We start from the raw sequence: 25,034 nt of genomic DNA, 5'->3' as shown, positions 1-25,034 counted from the left end.
TTACACGTAATAAATAAATATTCATTCATTCATTCATTCATTCTTACTCTAAATTATTATAATACATCAAGCATTCGCGAGATGCTCGATTTCGGTATTCAAATACAAAGCAATAGTACAAGAATCTAACTAAATGCAAAGGCCGAAGGAGCGATTCGAAGATCCGAAGCGTCCGACAGACGCGCGCCTCCCGTAACTTTTCCAAGTATTTTTAAGTACAAGTGTCTAAGTCGCAAGATCCAAAGGCTGAAGTCGCATTGGGCCGAAAGCCCGAAGCATCCAGGAGGTCAATTCTAAACACAGGTAATTAATACAAGTGTCTAAATGCGAAGGCCGGAGGCCGAGCTCCGCGTAGGGCCGAAGGCCAGAAGCCTGCAAGGTGTCAGTGGTTAAACACAGAACTGACAGCCTGGACGCTTCGGGCCTTCGGCCCTACGCGGAGCTCGGCCTTCGGCCTTCGCATTTAGATACTTATACTATTGTTCTGTGTTTAAGTACTAACATCCTGGACGCTTCGGGCCTTCGGCCCTACGCGGAGCTCGGCCTTCGGCTTTCGCATTTAGACACTTGTACTATTGTTCTGTGTTAAAGCACTGACATCCTGGACGCTTCGGGCCTTCGGGCTACGCGGAGGTCGGCCTTTGGCCTTCACATTTAGACACTTGTACTATTGCGATGATATTTTGCTAAAGCTCGGCCTTCGGCCTTCGCACTTAGACACTTTGTACTATTGTTCTGTGTGTGTAGTTGAATACGGTATCCTAAAAACAGGCAAACGACCTCTGTAAAATGTAACGATGCGAGCGGTACGGCTACCATCAGTTTGGCATTGACATAAACGCTACCGTGGGCGTGAACGTAATTTACTTTCTATGCATCTCGCTCGTACTGACATATTAGTGCGAAAGAGATATACCTACTTATAGGAAGTAAATTACGTTCACGATATCGTTTATGTCAATGCCAAACTGATGGTAGCCGTACGGAACACTAAATGCCTCGAGCTATCTCGGACTTGGCCAAATTATTTATAATGGGTACGACTGGAGTCGCCCATTCAGAAAAAGACACCGGACGAAGTACCTTTTCGTGGACCAATCTGTCAATTTCTTTTTCCACACGATCTTTAATAGCATGTGGTACTGGTCGCGCTTTAATATATTTAGGCGCAGCGCCCGGTTTCACATGAATGGTCACTGGTTGCCCTCGGTATGTACCTAATCCGTCTTTAAATACCTCACTATGTCTTGCCATAATCGTATCCGTATTATGATCGATGTCTAAGTTCAATACACTGTCATTACTGTCAACGTTCAGTGAGAATTTAAGCGGCGCAAACCAATCGCGGCCTATAAGGTTAGGACCTTTACCCTTAGCGACATAAATACTTAAATCACAAGTAATGTCCTTATACTGCACATGAAGAGTCGTCTGCCCTATCAACTCGAGAGGCGCGCTCGTCCAGGTGCGTAGCGCGATCGGCGGCTGCGTCAGTGGCGGCCGCGCCAGCGCGCGCCACGTGCGCTCGTTCACGAGCGAGTAGGCTGCGCCCGTGTCCACTTGCATGCGTTGCTGCACGCCGTTCAGCGCCACCTGCACGTCGAACGGTGGTACGCGGCTGTCCGCGCCCACGTTGTAGATACCGCCGATGTATTCATCTTGCTCTTCTTGAGTGTGTGTGTAGTTAACGGTCCTGTTGCCACCTTTTTTCTTAGCAAGGCATATTTTCTCCAAATGTCCCTTTTTCTTGCAATAACGGCAGATTGCGTTAGCAAAACGACATTCTCCTCCGTGGTGATCTCCACATCTGTAGCACAACCTGGTGCTTGTACCGCCGGAAGTGCGCTTGGAATGTACCGCGTTGACATCCATGGGCTCCGGCGCAGTGGACGCCGCCGCCGGCTCGGTGCCGCCGGCCGTCGCGCTCGATGTGGATCCGTCGGAAACGCCACCTGCCACGATCATACGAACGTCTTTCTCCGCACTCTCGGACGAAAGTATCGCATCAACAACGTCTTTGTAACTGAGTTTATTCTTTTTTAGCAATTCATATTGCAATTTATGATCGTTCATACCGCACACAAGACGGTCGCGTAGCATTCGTTCCAAGTCTTTGAAATTACAAAACGAACCAATTTTCCTCAAAGCCGTAATATATTCAGACGCTTTTTCGCCTTGTTTTTGGTCTCGTTTATAAAACTTATATGACATTGATATTTCATTGGGCTTCGGGCTGTAATGTTCAGTTAAAATAGTTACAATTTCACTGAATGTCACTTCACTCGATTTTTTTGGAGTAATTAATGCTAAGCACGTCTCAAACACTTGTGAGCCACACACTGTAAAATAATTTGGCCAAGTCCGAGATAGCTCGAGGCATTTAGTGTTCCGTACGGCTACCATCAGTTTGGCATTGACATAAACGATATCGTGAACGTAATTTACTTCCTATAAGTAGGTATATCTCTTTCGCACTAATATGTCAGTACGAGCGAGATGCATAGAAAGTAAATTACGTTCACGCCCACGGTAGCGTTTATGTCAATGCCAAACTGATGGTAGCCGTACCGCTCGCATCGTTACATTTTACAGAGGTCGTTTGCCTGTTTTTAGGATACCGTATTCAACTACACACACAGAACAATAGTACAAAGTGTCTAAGTGCGAAGGCCGAAGGCCGAGCTTTAGCAAAATATCATCGCAATAGTACAAGTGTATAAATGTGAAGGCCAAAGGCCGACCTCCGCGTAGCCCGAAGGCCCGAAGCGTCCAGGATGTCAGTGCTTTAACACAGAACAATAGTACAAGTGTCTAAATGCGAAAGCCGAAGGCCGAGCTCCGCGTAGGGCCGAAGGCCCGAAGCGTCCAGGATGTTAGTACTTAAACACAGAACAATAGTATAAGTATCTAAATGCGAAGGCCGAAGGCCGAGCTCCGCGTAGGGCCGAAGGCCCGAAGCGTCCAGGCTGTCAGTTCTGTGTTTAACCACTGACACCTTGCAGGCTTCTGGCCTTCGGCCCTACGCGGAGCTCGGCCTCCGGCCTTCGCATTTAGACACTTGTATTAATTACCTGTGTTTAGAATTGACCTCCTGGATGCTTCGGGCTTTCGGCCCAATGCGACTTCAGCCTTTGGATCTTGCGACTTAGACACTTGTACTTAAAAATACTTGGAAAAGTTACGGGAGGCGCGCGTCTGTCGGACGCTTCGGATCTTCGAATCGCTCCTTCGGCCTTTGCATTTAGTTAGATTCTTGTACTATTGCTTTGTATTTGAATACCGAAATCGAGCATCTCGCGAATGCTTGATGTATTATAATAATTTAGAGTAAGAATGAATGAATGAATGAATGAATATTTATTTATTACGTGTAACACATGGACACAATTTTTATTAGTAAAGCTTACACACTAAGGGGTTAGTAGGTACAGGGTTATTTTTTTAAAACAAAACAACACTGATGGGGGAATGCAATCCCTCACAGTGTAACAACGTGTTGTTGTAGGGACAGTCAACCCTATCCGCTATCATGCGAAGGATGCTGTTGGGACTGCCACGCACACGGCGCACCAGGGATGCTGCGCGTGCACGCATGGTAGTATAGAAACAACCCACGCGCGCCGCCGCGAACATCCCTGATGCGCTACAGAAACGAGGCAGCCCCATCAACACCCGGAACGCATTATTGTACTGGACCCTAAGGGCCCCATGTGCCCGTTGCGTATACGCCGCCCACAGACTGCAGGTGTAGAGGGATGTGTAAGGCCAAGCGCGCACCACGATTTTTTGTCCTGCGATAATTTTGTCGCAGAAATGCAACGTATGTGTTTATATGTTAGTGCGCGCATATGCGACAAAAAAAATCGCAGCGATTTTAAAATTGTGATTTGTCACATTTTTCCGCGATTGTTCGCGACGCGATTGTCGCAAAGTGAATTGCAGCATGCGGAGTTGTATGGCCCCGCGCGCACTATGATAATAAAATCGCACCCCGGCCGGACCTCAGTCGGCATTTCGCTCTCCAAACCAAATGTTGACCATTTAATTATGGAAATAGACGGGGATCACCTTTGTGTTATAAATGCTCAAAGTCATACAGCAATCGCATATTAAAGACACGTTTCATGACAAGCGACTGGTACGAAATCCATGTTGAGAATGAACAAATCGTCGACTTTTTCATCGCAGTGCGCCCAGTGAATTTTCTGCGATATATTACAGCGCGATTCTAAAATCGTGTCGCAAAAATTAAAATCGTGGTGCGCGCTTGGCCTATAATACCTTAAATGTATACTCCTTCAATTTGAATTTAGAACTCATTATTATTTTTTATTTGATTTTGTTTCTAGTTCTATGCCATATATATAGACTTTAATATTATTTAGAACTGCTAAAAACAAGATCGACTTACTTTAAATACCTATTTCGTCAATTTTACCTTTGTTTCCAAAAACTGTGATATTTAACTGTCATATACTATTAATGTCTTCCAAAATTATTTTCTCGTAACTGACTGGACTGAGGGGCTACCGCGAAAACCGAAATTCGCAATTTGCGGGGATCTTTCTCTTTTACTCCAATGAAGGCGTAATTAGAGTGACAGAGAAAAATGCTCGCAATTTGCGAACTTCTATTTTCGCGGTTATAGCCCTGAATCTTGTTGCTCACCGACCCGTTCAAAAATATACATAAGTACTGAATATAATTAATAGATATTATAATTATACAATTAATACAGAAATGTAATGGTATTTAATGAAAAGTAATTGGTTGGAAAGCCCGTTCGAAATTGAAACTTATTTGCAATATAATAAGGTCGTATTTTGTAGATAACTCTCATACTTATAGTAGGCTATTGAGATAAAATTAAATATCCCACAAAAATAAGCAAGCAGAATTAAACTTTGTGTCAAAGACATAAGTCATAAATTTCAATGCCAAAGTTTTAACTAAGGATGTTTCTCGCCTAATATGAATTGACCAGTGTAAGCATCAGTTAGCTAGCCCTAAGCAACCAAAGGTCAAGCTGCAGTTGAAAAACTAATAAAGATAAAGTTAAGCTGATAATTTTCCCGCCGTCTCCATGCTTCTTTAAGTTGGGTATTGACTGGTCAGCTGCCTGTTAGCTATAGTTTTCGCGAAAATCGCCAGGACAGAGGTGAAAATTTTTGTATGAAAACTTGCAACTTTAAATGCATTTTTTGACGAAACTATTGCAGTCTAAAATGAAGTCAAAATCAGTCCATCGACTCAATTTTTTGCAAGCTTTCTAATGGTACCCCACACGATTCTTACAAATGAAAAAAGTTTCAGCCTACCCCTCTCAACCCCCTAAATTTCCCCCTTTAATAAGAAATAAGCTGTTTTGACTTATTTACAATATGAGTGGTGGTAATTGCTATAACTGTTCCAAATTTTAGGTATCTATGTCAAACGGTCTCTGAGAAAAACGTATTTAACTGATTTGCAAGACCGAAGTGATCCCATAAGTGTTCCGTAAACAAAGTTTTGTACGGAACACTAAAAATTGGCCTTTTTTGCATCGTCCGTACTAACACCATTGGCCTCAAAACAATAGTTTAACCTATCCAGGTAATTTTCCCAACAGTCTGTTTTAGGGTTAAACTCATGAAATTTCACTGCTTGTTTTGACATCTTGATAACAATATATCCACTTTACGTACGTCGCCACTATTATGTCCAATAAAACACTGTTTAAATGGAAATAACTTTTAATATGCTAGGGAGCACATATTGACACGACTTACATAGGAATATAAGTGAAGTACCTTCAGTTACTTTTTATCATAGAAAGTAAAAGAGTCTACCCACACATTTACATATATGACAGTTGCAAACTAGGTCCTCGAGCGTTACTCGAGGTGACAATCGGTGCCCCACCAGGCATATTTCCATGAGTTGCTGAAGTCATGTTAGCATTCTGTTCGGATACCCAAGTCGCAGTGCGCCTTTCGGCGTTGCGATCAGAAAAATACGAACTACGAGATTTGGCAGACTTATCTGAAGCATCCAGAGCGGCGATTCGTGCTTGCAGCTCCGTCTGTTCCGCCTCGAACTCGAGATTTGCGAGCTTGCGCTCGCGATCCTCTTGTTGACGAGTGAGTTCGCGCTCCCGCTCCGCTTCGGCCTGTTGACGGGCGAGCACGGCTTGCTGACGCGCGAGTTCAAACTCGCGCTCTGCCTGCTCCCGATCACGGTCCGCCTGTTGTCGAGTGAGTTCACGCTCGCGCTCCACCTGACGCCGCATTAGGTCGGCTTCAAGAGCTAACTTCTGTGCGCGAACGGTCGCCGAAGAACGCGTTGAGTGTGTGCGCACGGTATGCGATTGCTTACTGTGAACACTAGAAGCGCTTTCAGTTGGTGCCTTGACATCGCCTTGTGCGAGCGTAAGCGAGCTAGTTCGAGCATCTGGGCGTTCGGCAGCGGGCTTCGGTTGTGCCGTGCTGGTTGGAATGTCGCCCGTCGTTTGTATATTCGAACTACCAGGCAATGCCGAGGCACCTTCGTTATTCGTGGCTAAACCCGGCCGGGCGCCGCGCGGTGAACGATCACGCCGTTCGCGCTGCACCCGGTCGGATTCCGTAGCCGTCGGGTCTGCCTTTGTCTTACTACGTGTTTCCACCATGATGAAAAATGTTCGTAAATAATGTAAACAATGTTTTACAATGAAATGAAAATTTACAATGACTTACGTGAAAAAATTTGACAACTGAATTTCGATGGAATGGTAAAACTACGGCGAGAATGGACCAAAATGATAGCTAATGAAGTGGACTGTATAAATATTATGACTAATGGGATGATGGAAACGCGTTATACTCGTATAATTAAGTATTTTAATAAACAATATTAAGTACAAGGATGTTATTTGTAACACGGTGACAGGCAGACTCATTGTCAAACACAAATTAAAATACTTCACAAACAATTCAACGTTCGAAGGAGGCCGCGTGCCAGCCAGTCGCCAACACCCGGTATGAAAAAGAAATATTTGATTACCGGGCGGAGCGGATGGAAAGAAAATAAGTTTTTTGATTACACATGTAACGTATGGAAATGAGATGAAACTGGTAGCCTGTACTGTGTGAACCGGCTTTAATCCAGTGAAATTGTAGAATTTTGTAACGTGCCTCTTCTGCGTCAAATCCGGTAGTTCTAATTAATTAATTAATTTTTGCCAGACTTATTTATAATGTTGGCCCAATTAATAATCCAAGTTTGTGACCTTGAGCGCCGAGCGCAACTTTGTCAAAAATCGAAAAACCTGCAAAAATTTCGGTTTTTATTTAGTTTTGGGCTATTCTAACCCTAAAGGACTAGTTTTTGACAGTACCTTCCTTAAACGTTTTAAAGAAGACTAAATATGCTACAATACGAGATTAGAACTGTCTCTGTAGATTGAATAGTTTCCGAGATAAATACTTTCAAAATTTAGATTTTTTTGAAATTGAGCTCGTAAGCTAAGTGAGTGCAGTGAGAATGCACTTTTGGAATAGGAAATATGGATAGGGGTGGGGTATATAAAAAATATTTAATGCTTTTCAGTGCGTTGGTTTTTGAAGGCGGTTCCCTTTGTTTAAAAAAGAAATAAAATGCAATCATTTTGGTTTTGTTTGTGTTTTTAATTTTATTTTTATTTTTTCCTTTTTAGTGTTCCGTACAAAACTTTGTTTACGGAACACTTATGGGATCACTTCGGTCTTGCAAATCAGTTAAATACGTTTTTCTCAGAGACCGTTTGACATAGATACCTAAAATTTGGAACAGTTATAGCAATTACCACCACTCATATTGTAAATAAGTCAAAACTGCTTATTTCTTATTAAAGGGGGAAATTTAGGGGGTTGAGAGGGGTAGGCTGAAACTTTTTTCATTTGTAAGAATCGTGTGGGGTACCATTAGAAAGCTTGCAAAAAATTGAGTCGATGGACTGATTTTGACTTCATTTTAGACTGCAATAGTTTCGTCAAAAAATGCATTTAAAGTTGCAAGTTTTCATACAAAAATTTTCACCTCTGTCCTGGCGATTTTCGCGAAAACTATAGCTAATAGGCAGCTGGCCAGTCAATACCCAACTTAACGAAGCATGGAGACGGCGGGAAAATTATCAGCTTAACTTTATCTTTATTAGTTTTTCAACTGGAGCCTGGTCTTTGGTTGCTTAGGGCTAGCTAACTAATGCTTACACTGGTCATTTCATATTACGCAGTGGCTTTAATGAGAAAGATCCTTAGTTAAAACTTTGGCATTGAAATTTATGACTTATGTCTTTGACACAAAGTTTAATTCTGCTTGCTTATTTTCGTGGGATATTTAATTTTATCTGAATAGCCTACTATAAGTATGAGAGAGATCTACAAAATACAACCTTATTGTATTGCAAATAAAGTTTAAATTTCGAACGGGCTTTCCAACCAATGGACTAGGTACCTATCTCAAAAATATAAAAAATTCAAATTAAGAATTCCGTTCTTCACTGTCGTTGTGTTTTTTTTATTCACAATATGACACATAGAGTTTGTAAAGCGTATAGAGATAATAAAGTCATTTAATATTTATTTACAGCTATGGCCTCATCTATAGATTTTATTGAGAGTATCTGATTCGTCGAAACAATATACACAATATTCGGAAGGCTGAGCTCTGCGTAGGACCGATTCGAAGGTCCGAAGCGTCCGACAGACGCTTGCCTCCCGTAACTTTTCCAAGTATTTTAAACATAGATATATAATATACAAAGATTCCGTCTAAGCGAGCTGTTACTGTTACCACTTTTGTTTAGTGTACGATTAACAATGTGGCCCACCTTGCTGTAGCCATGTCGATAAACTATCGACATTTCTTGCAATTTTAATTTTACTTCAAAGGTTTAACGATACCTAAAATGAACAAAAACACTTTTATCGTTTATTGTGGTTATCAGATCACAATTTTATCGTCACGCGTCACGCCCCAGCAGAAGGGAAAGTTCATCTATTATTTAATTAAAATACATAAATACCTACTAAAATATGTGTTCCGCAATAATTGAATTATTTTATTATATCATAATATATTCATTATCCATTAGCATTTCAATTATGTTTAGGTTTAACGAAGATATTGAAGCTTCAATTAATCGCTATTTCGTTCCGCCAGGCGTGGGCGTGACTCACTCCGCTTTGCTACAGGTAGCTAAAAGTACATCCGTTCGACCCCAATTTTCGGTTTGCCATAAGCTGCGCGTGGCGCTGTCGCCATCCAGCGGCCATATCTGTGCTGATCGTGACAGACGCGTTTTGTTAGAGAGTGAGTCTTCTGTACCTAGTACTATTATTTATTCTGTGGTTCCGCTGTGTAGCGTTTATCGATATATAACATTATTAAAATCGAGTTTTCACATCCCTAAAAGAGCACACATATACGTTTTTACGCACACATACACAACCTGGTTTCACCTAAAACGATAACACCTTGATTTGAAGTCCATCTTGTCAACAGTATGGTTGTCCTTTTTTGACAAACGGCATTTTTAAAAGAGCGAGGAGAGAGAAACGATACTAGTTGCTGCGCCGTCAAAGAGAACAGGCAACGTTGGGGCCTTGATTTTAAAGTACAAGTGTCTAAATCGCAAGATCCAAAGGCTGAAGTCGCGTTGGGCCGAAAGCCCGAAGCATCCAGGAGGTCAGTTCTAAACACAGGTCATTAGTACAAGTGTCTAAATGCGAAGGCCGAAGGCTGAGCTCCGCGTAGGGCCGAAGCCTGCAAGATGTCAGTGGTTAAACACAGAACTGACAGGCTGTACGCTTCGGGCCTTCGGCCCTACGCGGAGCTCGGCCTTCGGCCTTCGCATTTAGACACTTGTAATATTATTGTGTTAAAGCACTGACATCCTGGTCGCTTCGGGCCTTCTGCCCTACGCGGAGCTCGGCCTTCGGCCTTCGCACTTAGTCACTTATCTTATGCTATTGTTCTGTGTTTAAGTACTAACATCCTGGACCCTTCGGGCCTTCGGCCCTACGCGGAGCTCGGCCTTCGGCTTTCGCATTTAGACACTTGTACTATTGTTCTGTGTTAAAGCACTGACATCCTGGACGCTTCGGGCCTTCGGCCCTACGCGGAGCTCGGCCTTTGGCCTACGCATTTAGACACTTGTACTATTGCTCTGTGCACGCGGAGCTCAGTCTTTGGCCTTCGCATTTAGACACTTGTACTATTGCTCTGTGCTAAGGCACTGACATTTTGCTAAAGCTCTGTCTTCGGCCTTCGCACTTAGACACTTGTACTGTTGTTCTTTGTTTAAGCACTGACATTCTGGACGCTTCGGGCCTTCGGCCCTACGCGGAGCTCGGCCTTCGGCTTTCGCATTAGCTGTCTACACCACTTTTCACGTCAACCATAGCGCCTGTGCCCCTGATACCGCCTGTCTCCATTTTTTTAGTAATATTCCGAATTCCATATTTACATATGTTGAAAGTTTTTTCAGCCACCACAAACAAATTTTGTCTCAGAATTAATGATATATTAAATATGTAGTAAAAACTACAAGGGTTGCGAAACTATATGGGTTCCTATAGGTACCTAATTGAATACGGTATCCTAAAACAGGCAAACAACCCCTGTAAAATGTAACGATGCGAGCGGCACGATATCGTGAACGTAATTGAAAAAAGCGGGTAATAATATATATATCTCTTTCGCACTAATATGTCAGTACGAGCGAGATGCATAGAAAGTAAATTACGTTCACGGTAGCGTTTATGTCAATGCCAAACTGATGGTAGCCGTACGGAACACTAAATGCCTCGAGCTATCTCGGGCTTGGCCAAATTATTTATTTATATGATGATAGCGAACAGAAACCATTTCCTTATTTTTCTCCACGATTCAAATCAAAATAACCCCATTTTACCGGAAAGCCTTTTGTCTCTACTCGACGGCGCTAAATCTACTCTTTCACAGTTACACAGCATAACCCGCCATATTTCCTATTCCAAATACGAACCTAAAATAAAATGCATGTGAAATATTAATTTCTCACTTCCCTACAAATGTCACGCGTCTTACAATTTGAATAATAATCTTTTAACTCATTTTGAATTTTAACACTTCATTTTAAAGTGCAATTTTGAATACCTTTTGTAACCGCATGTTTCCTGATGATGTGACAAAGTTAAATTTGCAGGCGATTATGGCACTGTTGATTTATAGCTGCTTTAAATCTGGTTTTGTGAGCTGCAAAAGTAAATTTGCGTGTTATAATTTTGTTACCGCGTTCGGGCAGTGGTAGAGAACATTTTTGGCGCAAATTTTGGTTAGTCGAAGAATTTATGGTGTAGGGAATGATATATGAGTGTTTTGCGATTTCGTTGCGATCGTGTTAAAGTCCAATGGTCGTAAACTTATCTAGGAAGTAAAATACAAGTTATTTTATTTAGGTAACTATTGAAAACAAAATATATTATTTAAGTACCTGCCTACTTATTTTTACAATTTTGAAATAATATTGGTGTGATATTTCATAAGATTTCAAGAATAAATTATAATTATTTTATGTGAGTTATGTTAAACTTATGGCATTCAGTGGGTAGTGATTAGAAATGTGATTTGTGTTTACTCGAACATTTGTTAATTAATCTGTCGGTAGTCGCGAAAATGACCCTTCTCTCCTACCCACCAATTAAAATGATGAAAAAGTATAAATGTAACTTACCATGGGATGGAAGGGGCATTCTCGCTTTGGCGCTTGAACCGGTAACATTGAGTAGGAAGGCTTACTGCGTGTTAAGTTAAAAATGTCGAAAGTGTTGAAGTAAGAACTTGGAGCAGAATAAAAGTAATTAATTGTACCCAGGACTTTGATTCATCACAAGTCAGAAGTGCTGGTAAACGGCGCCCATAGAAGGACCAGAACGTGTGAGTACCTAGTATATCTATATATACATATTTTATATACTCTTGACTTTATGGTAGACAGTTTTAAGTTGTAATGCTTATAATCTTGAAACCTGATTAATAATATGCAGATACGCAATCATGGTCAAGTTGAACTAGTTGAAGTAACGAATGTAGATTTGTTACGTAATTTATGACTCTGCTGGTAATCAAAATTGATAGCGATTGCGAGTCGAAAACCTAACTTTTTACAAGAGTCATGTTACGATTAGTGTGTACAGGGCAGTAGTATGTTATTATCAGTGTTTAGCGAACTTGAATACAATGGATACGATTTAAATAAATTTTAATGAATCCGATCCGTTAGCAATTAAAATACATCTGTACATGTACCATTAAAGGCAAGTACGTTTATTGTCGTTAAAGTAACAATTTTATTTAACTGAGTGGTTTTTAAATTTTAATATGACCATATTGTAAAGAGATATGCACAAAGTTATCGGTTGTTGTGCAAATTTAGTTGAAATAGATACGTACTGTCGTTAGATGAAAGTGTGTACATACACATGTACATCCTATATTTGAGTTTCGAATACTGAACCTAATCTATTAAATACCTAGTAGGTATGTTTAATATGAGCTAAATGATCCAATAGCAAGTCGTGCTTGATAAAAAAAAAGGAAAATGATTTTATTTCGTTCTTACCATTTACAAAATAAGAATCAAGGTTGGAATTTCCTAGTAAGCATATGAAATACTTACTGATAAACGCCTCTGGTTAGTTTTTGAATGAATGAAGGGTGTCTCAAAAGATATCATGTAGGTGGTAGTCATCATGTATGTGGTGTACTATGGCCGGACTGTAATGGTTCTCTGTGTAGGTGGGTAAAAGTGTAGTTAGCATGTAGTTAGTCACCATGTATGTGGTGTACTATAGTCGTGACTCTAATGGTTCTAGATATCATGTAGGTGGTATCATATAACCGAGTCTAATGTTTAGTTACCTATGTATGTGGGTAAGAGTGTAGTTAGCATGTAGTTAGTCACCATGTATGTGGTGTACTATAGTCGGACACTAATGGTTCTAGATATCATGTATGTGGTATCATATAACCGGCGGGTCTAATGTTTAGTTACCTATGTATGTGGGTAAGAGTGTAGTTAGCATGTAGTTAGTCACCATGTATGTGGTGTACTAGACTTTAATGGTTCTATAGATATCATGTAGGTGGTATCATATAACCGGGTCTAATGTTTACAGCCATGTAGATGTGCTGTTTGAGTGTGGCCATGTAGTGTGCTACCAGAGAATCCATTAGTTTGAGTTTAATACGAGTTTGAGTTTAATACGAGTTTGAGTTTAATACGAGTTTGAGTTTAATACTAGTTTGAGTTTAATACGAGTTTGAGTTTAATACGAGTTTGAGTTTAATACGAGTTTGAGTTTAATACGAGTTTGAGTTTAATACGAGTTTGAGTTTAATACGAGTTTGAGTTTAATACGAGTTTGAGTTTAATACGAGTTTGAGTTTAATACGAGTTTGAGTTTAATACGAGTTTGAGTTTAATACGAGTTTGAGTTTAATACGAGTTTGAGTTTAATACGAGTTTGAGTTTAATACGAGTTTGAGTTTAATACGAGTTTGAGTTTAATACGAGTTTGAGTTTAATACGAGTTTGAGTTTAATACTAGTTTGAGTTTAATAAGAGTTTGAGTTTAATACGAGTTTGAGTTAAATACGAGTTTGAGTTAAATACGAGTTTGAGTCTAAATACGAGTTTGAATCTAAATAAGAGTTTGAGTCTAAATAAGAGTTTGAGTCTAAATAAGAGTTTGAGTCTAAATAAGAGTTTGAGTCTAAATAAGAGTTTGAGTCTAAATAAGAGTTTGAGTCTAAATAAGAGTGAGTCTAAATAAGAGTTTGAGTCTAAATAAGAGTTTGAGTCTAAATAAGAGTTTGAGTCTAAATAAGAGTTTGAGTCTAAATAAGAGTTAGAAGAGTTTGAGTCTAAATAAGAGTTAGAAGAGTTTGAGTCTAAATAAGAGTTAGAAGAGTTTGAGTCTAAATAAGAGTTAGAAGAGTTTGAGTCTAAATAAGAGTTAGAAGAGTTTGAGTCTAAATAAGAGTTAGAAGAGTTTGAGTTTAAATAAGAGTTAGAAGAGTTTGAGTTTAAATAAGAGTTAGAAGAGTTTGAGTTTAAATAAGAGCTAGAAGAGTTTGAGTTTAAATAAGAGTTAGAAGAGTTTGAGTTTAAATAAGAGTTAGAAGAGTTTGAGTTTAAATAAGAGTTAGAAGAGTTTGAGTTTAAATAAGAGCTAGAAGAGTTTGAGTTTAAATAAGAGTTAGAAGAGTTTGAGTTTAAATAAGAGTTAGAAGAGTTTGAGTTTAAATAAGAGTTAGAAGAGTTTGAGTTTAAATAAGAGTTAGAAGAGTTAGAGTTTAAATATGAGTATATAGTACGAATTGTCTGAATAGTCTAGAGCTGATTATGAATGTGGCCATGTAGTGCGCTGCTAGAGTCTACAGCCATGTAGGTGTGCTGTTTATGAGTGTAGCCATGTAGTGTGCTGCTAGAGTCTTCAGCCATGTAGGTGTGCTGTTTATGAGTGTAGCCATGTAGTGTGCTGCTAGAGTCTTCAGCCATGTAGGTGTGCTGTTTATGAGTGTAGCCATGTAGTGTGCTGCTAGAGTCTTCAGCCATGTAGGTGTGCTGTTTATGAGTGTAGCCATGTAGTGTGCTGCTAGAGTCTTCAGCCATGTAGGTGTGCTGTTTATGAGTGCGGCCATGTCGTGTGCTGCCAGGGAGTCCATTGATGTTGTATTTAATACGGGTTTGCAGTTGAAAGTCAGAGTTAGGATCTGTAGAGTTTAAAGATCTTAAAGAGTTTAATTTGAGTTTAAAGAGTTTATTTTGAGCTTGAAAAGTTTATTTTGAGCCTAAAGAGTTTATTTTGAGTTTAAAGAGTTTATCTTGAGAGTAAAGAATTTACCTTGAGTTTAAAGAGTTTACCTTGAGTTTAAAGAGTTTACCTTGAGTTTAAAGAGTTTACCTTGAGTTTAAAGAGTTTACCTTGAGTTTAAAGAGTTTACCTTGAGTTTAAAGAGTTTACCTTGAGTTTAAAGAGTTTACCTTGAGTTTAAAGAGTTTACCTTGAGTTTAAAGAGTTTATCTTGAGTTTAAAGAGTTTAAACAGGAAAAAGCATTGGTATGCTGATGTAGGGTGAATGAAAGTTTAACGACCAATCATGCAGCGCACTGAAATTTAATTACAGGGTAAAATGGATTCCGATATTGACACCCCGAGATCACCTAGACTGCCGTCACGAGCAAGACTTATGCAGAGTCGCGGTAGACGCTGGAGGTCAGCGACGGTCTACCACAGAGGACGCTGTGCACTGCGACAGCCGAGCGTGAGGGGCCTGAAGACAGATGTCGTCACCACAGCAGGCGCTGACGACGAGGGCCTCGCTCAGATGACCCGTACGAAGAAGGACCGCGGGAGTCAAGGCGACGCTCAAGAAGGACCTACAGTGGAGGACGTCATCAAGCATGTAACTAGTATTGTAATTTGAAAAAAAAATGTTTGATTTCAGAGAGAAAACATTGTATAATTGCAACTGTTAATTACAAACCTGATTAAGCCATTAATGTAATTACATAGCTTCCCATAAACAGTTCCTACATTTACCATAAAAGGTCTACAAATTTGATTATTGATGTCAGTTATTATTGCTCGTGCCATGTTTGTTATAAGTAGAACTTATAAGTATGTTACAGTGCTAAAATCAATGCAATAAAATTTGGGCTTATTCTACAAGTACGTGCCGCTAATATTGTCTGCAATCCTGCGTGTAATTAGCTAAATTAACAAATCGTATGGGGTTGACAGTGTGGACGATGTATTTCGTGAACGTTAACATGATCAGTAGTATAAGTAGGTATTTAAATAGGTATTCCTTTTTATGTAACAGCAATACTAATCTGAAGAATGAATACAGTTTCCATCTGCAATACCTGATACCATGAGTAAATTAAATAATTTGAAGTTTACCTCTACTAGAGTTGCTGTAATTCTTTGTATTATTTTATTGTATTCTGGTGTACAATGAAGAGTACTGGTATTGTACAAACAGACTAACTATAATAGGATTGAAAAGATATTGGGCAACACGGCCGAGTGTGATATTATTGTTGATCGTGCACCGGAGGTAGCACGCAGTCGGATGGCCGAGTGTGATATTTCATAAGATTTCAAGAATAAATTATAATTATTTTATGTGAGTTATGTTAAACTTATGGCATTCAGTGGGTAGTGATTAGAAATGTGATTTGTGTTTACCCGAACATTTGTTAATTAATCTGTCGGTAGTCGCGAAAATGACCCTTCTCTCCTACCCACCAATTAAAATGATGAAAAAGTATAAATGTAACTTACCATGGGATGGAAGGGGCATTCTCGCTTTGGCGCTTGAACCGGTAACATTGAGTAGGAAGGCTTACTGCGTGTTAAGTTAAAAATGTCGAAAGTGTTGAAGTAAGAACTTGGAGCAGAATAAAAGTAATTAATTGTACCCAGGACTTTGATTCATCACATTGGGCAGACGCCACAAAAATTTTTACGCTTAAAAGATGATAGTTGGCTCGATAGACAAAAATCATCAAAACATATATAATTTTCATTTACTTTTTTAGTTATATTGGAATCGTTGCCATAAGAGTATAATTTTAGTAAATAAAATAGTCAGTGATAATATAGTTGAGGGATTTACCGAGCTAAGCGCTGGTGGCCTAGCGGTAAGAGCGTGCGACTATCAATCCGGAGGTCGCGGGATCCAACCCCGGCTCGTACCAATGAGTTTTTCGGAACTTATGTACGAAATATAATTTGCCGGTAGCTTTTCGGTGAAGAACAACATCGTGAGGAAACCAGACTAAAATAAGGCCTAGTTTCCCCTCTGGGTTGGGAGGTCAGATGGCAGTCGCTTTCGTAAAAACTAATGCTTACATCAAATGATGGGATTAGTTGTCAAGCGGACCCCAGGCTCCCATGAGCCGTGGCAAAATGCGAAGCGAGGAATAAGAAGAAGATTTAACGAGCCAAATCTTAAACAACTTACCTATATTTTCAGAGTAATTGAGATAAAAGTTCAAAAGAAAATCCGCGCGATGGCCATTTCTTGCGTCGCAAATTTCATTTGGTGAGCAATAATCTTCTGTTTCCTTCTCATATCCTGGCTTAAGTACAGTCGCTGTCAGATATACCGGAGCGGCCTAGTTGCTCACAAATATCTGAACATGCCTCTTTTGCCAAGGCGCTAACTAGTGCATGACTGCGTGTTCAGATTTATCCTCTAGCCGCCCATACGTCAAACCTTGCCAAGCAAAATGAAATTTTATTTTGTCAACACAAAGTTCAGATAAGAATGGAACAAGAGACCTTTTTATAGGTCTCTGGGTGGCAAGGGGATATATGAGCACCTCCGCCGCTCCGTTATATTTTATAGCGACAGTACATACTCAATCTACAATAAAATCTATGATAGTAAAAGAAAAATACTTTATTGTACAAAAATCAAAACAAAACAGGAAAAATAACATTCGTCATCAGTACAAAGGCGAACTTATCCCTTTAAGGGATAAGATCTATGATATATATATCTTCAACTTATCCTCAAATTCAAGTCAGGAACATAGGGAACCGAATACTATTTTTACGTGCTCCTTTCAAACTCAAACTTTGCTCAAGTTCCTCAAACTTTCTATACGCGTATAATCGAAGGGAGTTGGAGATAGTTGGCAACTCAAACAAGCCAAAGATTCCCAAACTGCCTATTTGGAATGCCGCGCCGACCTTTGAAGGGGAAACCACGTCTTTTGAAATCGGGGAAAACTTTTTATAGATAACTATTTATGGTTTAACTTCCGCCCCTGTTAACTTTGACTCCAATTTCAGCACGGCTACCATGAGTTCGCACTAGGGAATGCAAATCGGTTATTTTCGGTTATTTTTTGTATGGAAATAATCGGTTATTAACCGAAACCGTGGTTATTTCCATACAAAAAATAACCGATTTGCATTCCCTAGTTCGCACTTGATTATTTACTCCAGCGGATGCATCGCTTTTGCTCTCGAAGGCACCAATACATCAGTGAAAGCGAGATGGTCTTCCATCGTCGACTGCGATTCCGTACCGTCACCGTTTTTAAGCGCACATTATCGGAGGAAGGGTCGGGCCGAAAAGCTGTTATGGCACGGGTCCTTTATCTTGCCACGGCCTTTATTATGTATGGATCCTAGTTATCTGAAATAAATGTATTTTGTTTTTTTAGCAGCGGTGTGGTCGCACCTTTACGCAGAGTACTACGTAGGCGAACAACACGTGAACACGAAGCGAAGCGATGCGGCGCGGGGTAAATCAATCCTTTGATACATATAGAAGTGTCCTCCGTGGGCGATCTCGTTGCGAACGCGAACGCCTTGGGCCCGCCGCGTCGCGTTCGCGAGTTGTTCGCTTACCTACGTAAGACGCAGCGTTAAGCTGGAAACAAATTATCGGACGCGGCTGACGGACGCGGCTGACGGGCGCGACATAAAAGTGTGCACAGTGTTCGGGACGTGGCTTTCGGCTGACAGGAACATCCAGCGCGCCAGATTTCTGTCGGATGTCCGAAGGCTCAAGGTCACATCCACGGCTTACCTCCGATAGTTTGCACAGTTCAGTGTATATTCATTATCTAGATAGGTATAAGTCGCGGCTGTGAGCCGCGTCCGTCAGCCGCGTCCGATAATTTGTTTCCAGCTTTAACCTATCATGTCTTCGTGTCCGTGTCGGAACGTGCATCGTAAAAATAAAGTAGGCATCGTTTAAAAGCGTCGTAAACGCGGCCTCGTATAGCCCATCAATCTATTTTGTGACGATCAAATGTCTATAAGATACCAATTACATTACAGCAATAGGTACCTATAAAGGTAAAAAACCGGTCAAGACAAGTGCGAGTTCGTTTAACTCACGCATCGGATCCTTACAAACTTTCAATTATTTCATGCAACTATAACGTAATTTACTTTCTTTATATCTCTTGCGCACTAATATGTCAGGACGAGCGAAATGCATAGATAGTAAATTACGTTCACGATAGCGTTTATGTCAATGCCATACTGATGGTAGCCGTACAGAATTATAGGTACCAAGTAAGTATCTACGTGTCCCAGATACCGCTGGAGTGACGAAGCCCAAAAAGACCTGTCCGCCCTCGGAATACCCAACTGGCGTGAAGTGGCGTAGAATAGGGCAGAATGGCGCTCACTTGTGTCAGAGGCCAAGATCCTCTTTGGGTCACTGAGCCAGTGATGTATGTATGTATGTATGTAAGTATCTACTTGTGTATATTAGCTCCATTTATCGGCAAATCAATCAACTGATTCGTACGACCTAATTTGTATGTACCTACATGTAGTTTTTAGGGTTCCGTACCTCAGAAAAAATGGAACACTTATAAGACCAGTCGTGGCGTCGTTCGGTCTGTCAGACTATTCCCCCCCCCCCTTTTTTCCAAAACTACTGCGTCGAAAAAATACACAAAATAGGTAGTTCTTTACCTATACCTATACATGACGGGAAAACCTATTAGAATTGTGCAGTCAAGCGTGAGTCGGACTTATGTACGAAAACCTTGGAACGCGAGTCAGACTCGCACTTGACCGTTTTTTCAGGAATAATTCTTTATTCGAGCCGATTTGCCTTTGATTTTTTTAACGTTATCTCTCTCTTGACTTGAATTATCTTTCGAGTCACCTAATTCTAAACCGTTTGTGGCACGTAGGTATAATTACATTAATGGACCTCATAAAATATCGCCCCTTTTAACCCCGAAATATCCTTTATACAGAGACAATTTAATAATAAGGACGGTAGGAAATAATACCTATTTAGCTCATCGCTTCTCCCCAACATTTTATGACTCCTCTACACGATGGGCCAACGCCGGCCACTCTAAGGGACGCATTTATGCGTTAGAGGGAGCACGTGATATTGCTATCTCATTCTACCGCATGGCTGCGTCCCTTGGAGTGGCCGGCGTTGGCCCATCGTGTAGAGGAGCCATTAGGGTCACCCTACATTAGCGTCTCTCGAGCGTTTAGTAAACTCTATCAGCCCGGAAACGACATTGCATGACCGGTGACGGCGGCACAACCATACCATTACCATACCAGCGATCGGACCTTTCGTTCCCACTGGGTTCCCACTGGGTTCCCACCTATGGTTGCCGCCGCTGCCGTCGCCGGTCACGCAGTAGTGGCCATACTTTAATAATAAGAATAAAGATAGTCTATCTTTCTACTCGTCTGTGTCATAAGCAAATTGGATACATACATACACAGAGCAGGATCGTACAAATGTAATTGTGAACGTGTTTTATGGCCTAAAACGTATACTTGTAAATATTAAAGAAGCGACGGGCATTGGAAATCTAATTTATAGCTCGAATTGAACGGTTATGTAGGAAAAAATAGGGAGTATTATTGTTGCAATATTCTGCCGCCAGAGTGCAGCACTAGCACAAACCGTTAACTATAAACTAACTTTGCCGTAAACAGTTTTTTGACAAGTTTTCACAGATTATTTGTTACGAATAAATATGACATTGTTGCATCAAGGCGGTTTGATTACTGTTAGTGCAAGTGGCTCCCCCTATGCAAAGATATCAAGGTTGAAGTGGCATGAAAAATACGAACGTTTCCGAGAAAATACGACAGAAAACAATTATGCGCTGCATCTGTACGCTATCTACTATTGATGCGGACAGTCAACGGTCAAACAAACTGCCGTATTCGAACTTCAAGATATTCACAAGAGACGACACGTACTATAGTTTAGATCCGTTATAGTTTAGATATCAACTAGTTCTCTTTTGGAGCGCAATTCGGGCAACCAATGTCACTTTTACGTTAGATAGAGTAAGATATCTATTAGATGTGAATTGGATCTCTCAGTCATATTCTGTGGAAATCGTTCAAGAGTATCTCGAGAATCGCGCAAATGTCAAATTTGACAGGTTAGATCTTAAACATATCGTTATCGTATCTTGGTGATGTCTTAAAGATATCTAATAGATGTCTATTTCATAATCTGAATCGGGCCCAAAAGCTAGAATTAAACCTAAGTTATATAGAAATTCGGGCAAGACTCCCAATAGGGTCAAAGAGAAACTTACTTAATAGAAGCCCCGTTTCAAACAAGACCAAGTAAATCTCCAATCATGGGGTGACCCTGAATTTCGTAGGAGCTTACGAGTACCACCTAATTTGGGAGAAAATGTGTTTTCTAATTTTAATTGTGCCGGTGAATAAAATAAATTATCAGTGCGTGAGGATGAGGATAACTAGACAAGAGTTAAAATTCAACAGCCGAAGTTACGAAACGAAATCGAGTTTTGTAAAGACAAGCCCTAGAATTTTGAGAACTTACTAGGTATTGTTTGCAGGTTTCTAATAAAGCCCGACGGCTAACCCTATTGTCTATTGTAAAGTAAAACCGCTCGTGCCACGTGCCACAACCACCTGCATAAAAAATACGTACTTCGGTTACTGAGTGCCGGCGAGTCGAACGCTACAGAACCAGTCTAAAATGTGTCATCGAGATGCGTAACAAAGGCGCGTTATCGGAGAGCGCACGTACACTGGTTTTTTAAGCGTTGGACTCAGGTGCCAAATAGAATAATTAAGACCCTTTTTTGCAGGTAAGTAGCACGTGCGGTTTTACTTAACAATAGACAATAGCATTAGGCGTCGGACTCTATTAGCAACCTACAATCTATATGTACCGTTGTTGCACACAATATTTTTCTAAGACAGCGACAGACACCTATAATGATAAATGCAATTACAGTATTAGGGAGTCAGTACACGGTGCCGCCTCCTCTGCCTCGGCGCGGCGGCGGGCTTTACGTCTCGTGTACATAGCGCGGAGGTGCGGCGGCGGTGCGGTGTCGGCGCGGAGGCGGTACCGTGTACACGCGCCCTTATATAGGTACCTATACAAGAAGAGTACCTAAATCTCTTTGTACTGGTGTGTATATTTTTGCCTTTTCATAATAACGCTGCTAATATGATCCAAGTCCAAACAACAACACAACACAACAACAAGACAAGACAAACACAACAACACACAGACAAACAACACAAACAACAACAAAGACAAGTTGTATAGACAAGTTAGCGCTGGCTAGCCCCACGCGCCGCACTTCTAATGAAGTTGATTTAGATATTTATAAGATTTAGATTGACAAATAGAAGTGCTAGAATAGAAAAACATAATGTTTAATGTACTCGTATTTATAAATATTATAACGCTCAATCAGTCACTCATTTTATCGAGAAGATTTTCGTGTTTAGGTTGGGGCGATATAACGAGGCTTAACTTACGAGAAAATATTTTTTTCGACTTATAACTTTAATTAAAATGGCATCCCAACAATAAGTGCTCAGAATTTTAAAAGTTCCTTAAAGAAAACTGACACAGTTAAGCCATTACACACTTTATTCCCAATCAATAACGTCTACTTACCTGTTGGCTTCAATATCTAGCGTTCGTGAGGATCAGGCTATTTTATACTTTATCACGAGGGAATATAGTTCAAAGCTATTATCTGTCAGTTTTTGGCGTCCTGTCCAGTCGAGATACAAGTCACGCGCGAAATGTCATGCTAGGCACGTAGGCGCGTTCTGGTCACAGTTGAAAGAACAGCTATGGCGGAGATTTTTAACAAGGTGTCGTGTTCAGTACTGAGCAAATGAAGGCGACTGGTACTTCTCCAATGTGATAATAACGGGTTGGCTTAAAGTAATGAGAATTTTTGTTTTCGGACATAAAAACAAAAAGATAATTGCAATGGATTTCTGGATGTTATATTGAAGGACCATGCAATATCCAACATCAAATTCAAGAATGAAGTAATTGGCCGCCCTTGTGTTAGTTTACGTAACATGCTTCTGACCGTTTGCTTTTCACTTTGGACAAACTACCAAGTACTCTCTGACTGATCGTTTTGTAATTACACGGTAAAATTTATTTTTGCCTACTATCGCAATATTCATATCAGAGTATACAGGGCGTCCCACGGCGATGCCACATGGAGGGAAAGTACCTTAAATATCATAGATAGCATATTTTGCTGAAAGAAGACTTCATTTTATGTTTAAAACTTAGTTAAATTGCATTCATACTTTTTTAATTTTTTTTTTTAAATGTATGGAAAAAAATTATCGCGTCATTGGAGGAAAAGTACCTTAATTATTGTAAATGAACATCTTACTGAAAGAAGACATTATTTCGATTTAAAAAAACAAGTTGAATTGCATTTTAAATAATTTCATGGTTAAACCGGGAATCGAACCCGCTACACGAGAAAAAAAAATACCTTGTAGCTTTGTCATACCGATCGAAAGGCTTCAATGTGAGAATTATTTTTTTGGTACAAGGTTTTTTTTTCTCGTGTAGCGGGCTAGCGGGTTCGATTCCCGGTTTAACCATTAAATTATTTAAAATGCAATTCAACTTGTTTTTTTAAATCGAAATAATGTCTTCTTTCAGTAAGATGTTCATTTACAATAATCAAGGTACTTTTCCTCCAATGACGCGATAATTTTTTTCCATATATTTTTTTTCAAAAAAAAAATTAAAAAAGTATGAATGTAACTTTACTAAGTTTTAAAAATAAAATGAAGTCTTCTTTCAGCAAAATATGCTATCTATGATATTTAAGGTACTTTCCCTCCATGTGGCATCGCCGTGGGACGCCCTGTATAATATTTTCCAAAATTCTTCGATTGATTTAAGTCTTGGGGATATTCTAGGGTTGGAAACGTTTTAGTCGTTTTTCCACGAGAGCCTAAAACCAGTTAAAAACGTCATTGCATACATTTTACCAAAATATGATAGGTACATAAACAATTTACTCTAAATATCAATCAGTTGCAGATTTCATGAAAATTTTTAGTCAGTTAGCAATTGTGAATTATGGCATGATATAGATAACAAGCTAATATGCCGAAATAATTAAATTGAACAAAACAGTTATGGAATGTGAATAAAACGTTGTCCAAAGCATGACGCAGAGGGTTTGAACACAGTTATGAGAAATCGGATGTGGGAGACGTTATTGTATATAATGTTTTCTTGTAATTTAAAATATGGTCTTGTTTGTCATTGTAAAATTTCGCAAACCCATAGCTATTGTCTTTGTTTATATTTCCGAAAACGAAAATTCTCATTACTTTAAGCCAACCCGTTAATGACCCGATGATGACAATTCGCCAAAAGTAGGCCAAATAGACCGGAAAGAAATTATCGTTTAGGTATGATGTGTTCATGCTGTGTGCTGGCTTATTAAACGGCGTTTTAGGAAAGACCAGACGAGTCTTTCCGCGATCACAGCTGGTGCAACTCATCTGAAAAGTCGGAATTGAAGGTAAAAACAATGAAATTATATCGCGGTAGACCCGTTTGTGTAAGTAAATACGAGTATCTGTCCTAACTAGTCTGTGATGGCCTACCGCCCGAAGCCCTGATTATGATAAGTACTCTAACAAGCCATTATGATGATTTCAGCATGATTTACAATTTAACCCGATTGAGGCCCGATTATATTCCAACAGCTTCTACCTATGGATTAATGTGGATACAGATGCAGTGAGTTAATTAAGTACCAATTAGTGGTGGCCGAGCTGATCTGACGTCCGACTTTCAATCCGGAGGTCGTGGGTTCAAACCCCGGCTCGTACCAATGAGTTTTTCGGAACTTATATAAGCTTTTATGTACGAAATATCATTTGATATTTACTAGTCGCTTTTCGGTGAAGAAAAACATCGTGAGGAAACCGGATTAATTCCAATAAGGCCTAGTTTACCCTCTGGGTTGGAAGGTCAGATGGCAGTCGCTTTCCTAAAAACTAGTGTATATGCCAATTCTTGGGATTAGTCTACCGGACCCCAGGCTCCCATGAGCTGTGGCAAAATGCCGGGACAACGCGAAGAAGAAGAAGATTGAGACCCGATTATATTCCGACAGCTTCAGCCTGTGGCTCTCTCCGCGTTGTTAAAGATGCAGTGAGTTAAAGTTATTGCATTGCTGC

Source organism: Cydia fagiglandana, chromosome 8 (genome assembly GCF_963556715.1).
Source record: "Cydia fagiglandana chromosome 8, ilCydFagi1.1, whole genome shotgun sequence".
Taxonomy (NCBI): Eukaryota; Metazoa; Arthropoda; class Insecta; order Lepidoptera; family Tortricidae; genus Cydia; species Cydia fagiglandana.
Note: the sequence above shows the minus strand (reverse complement) of the source record.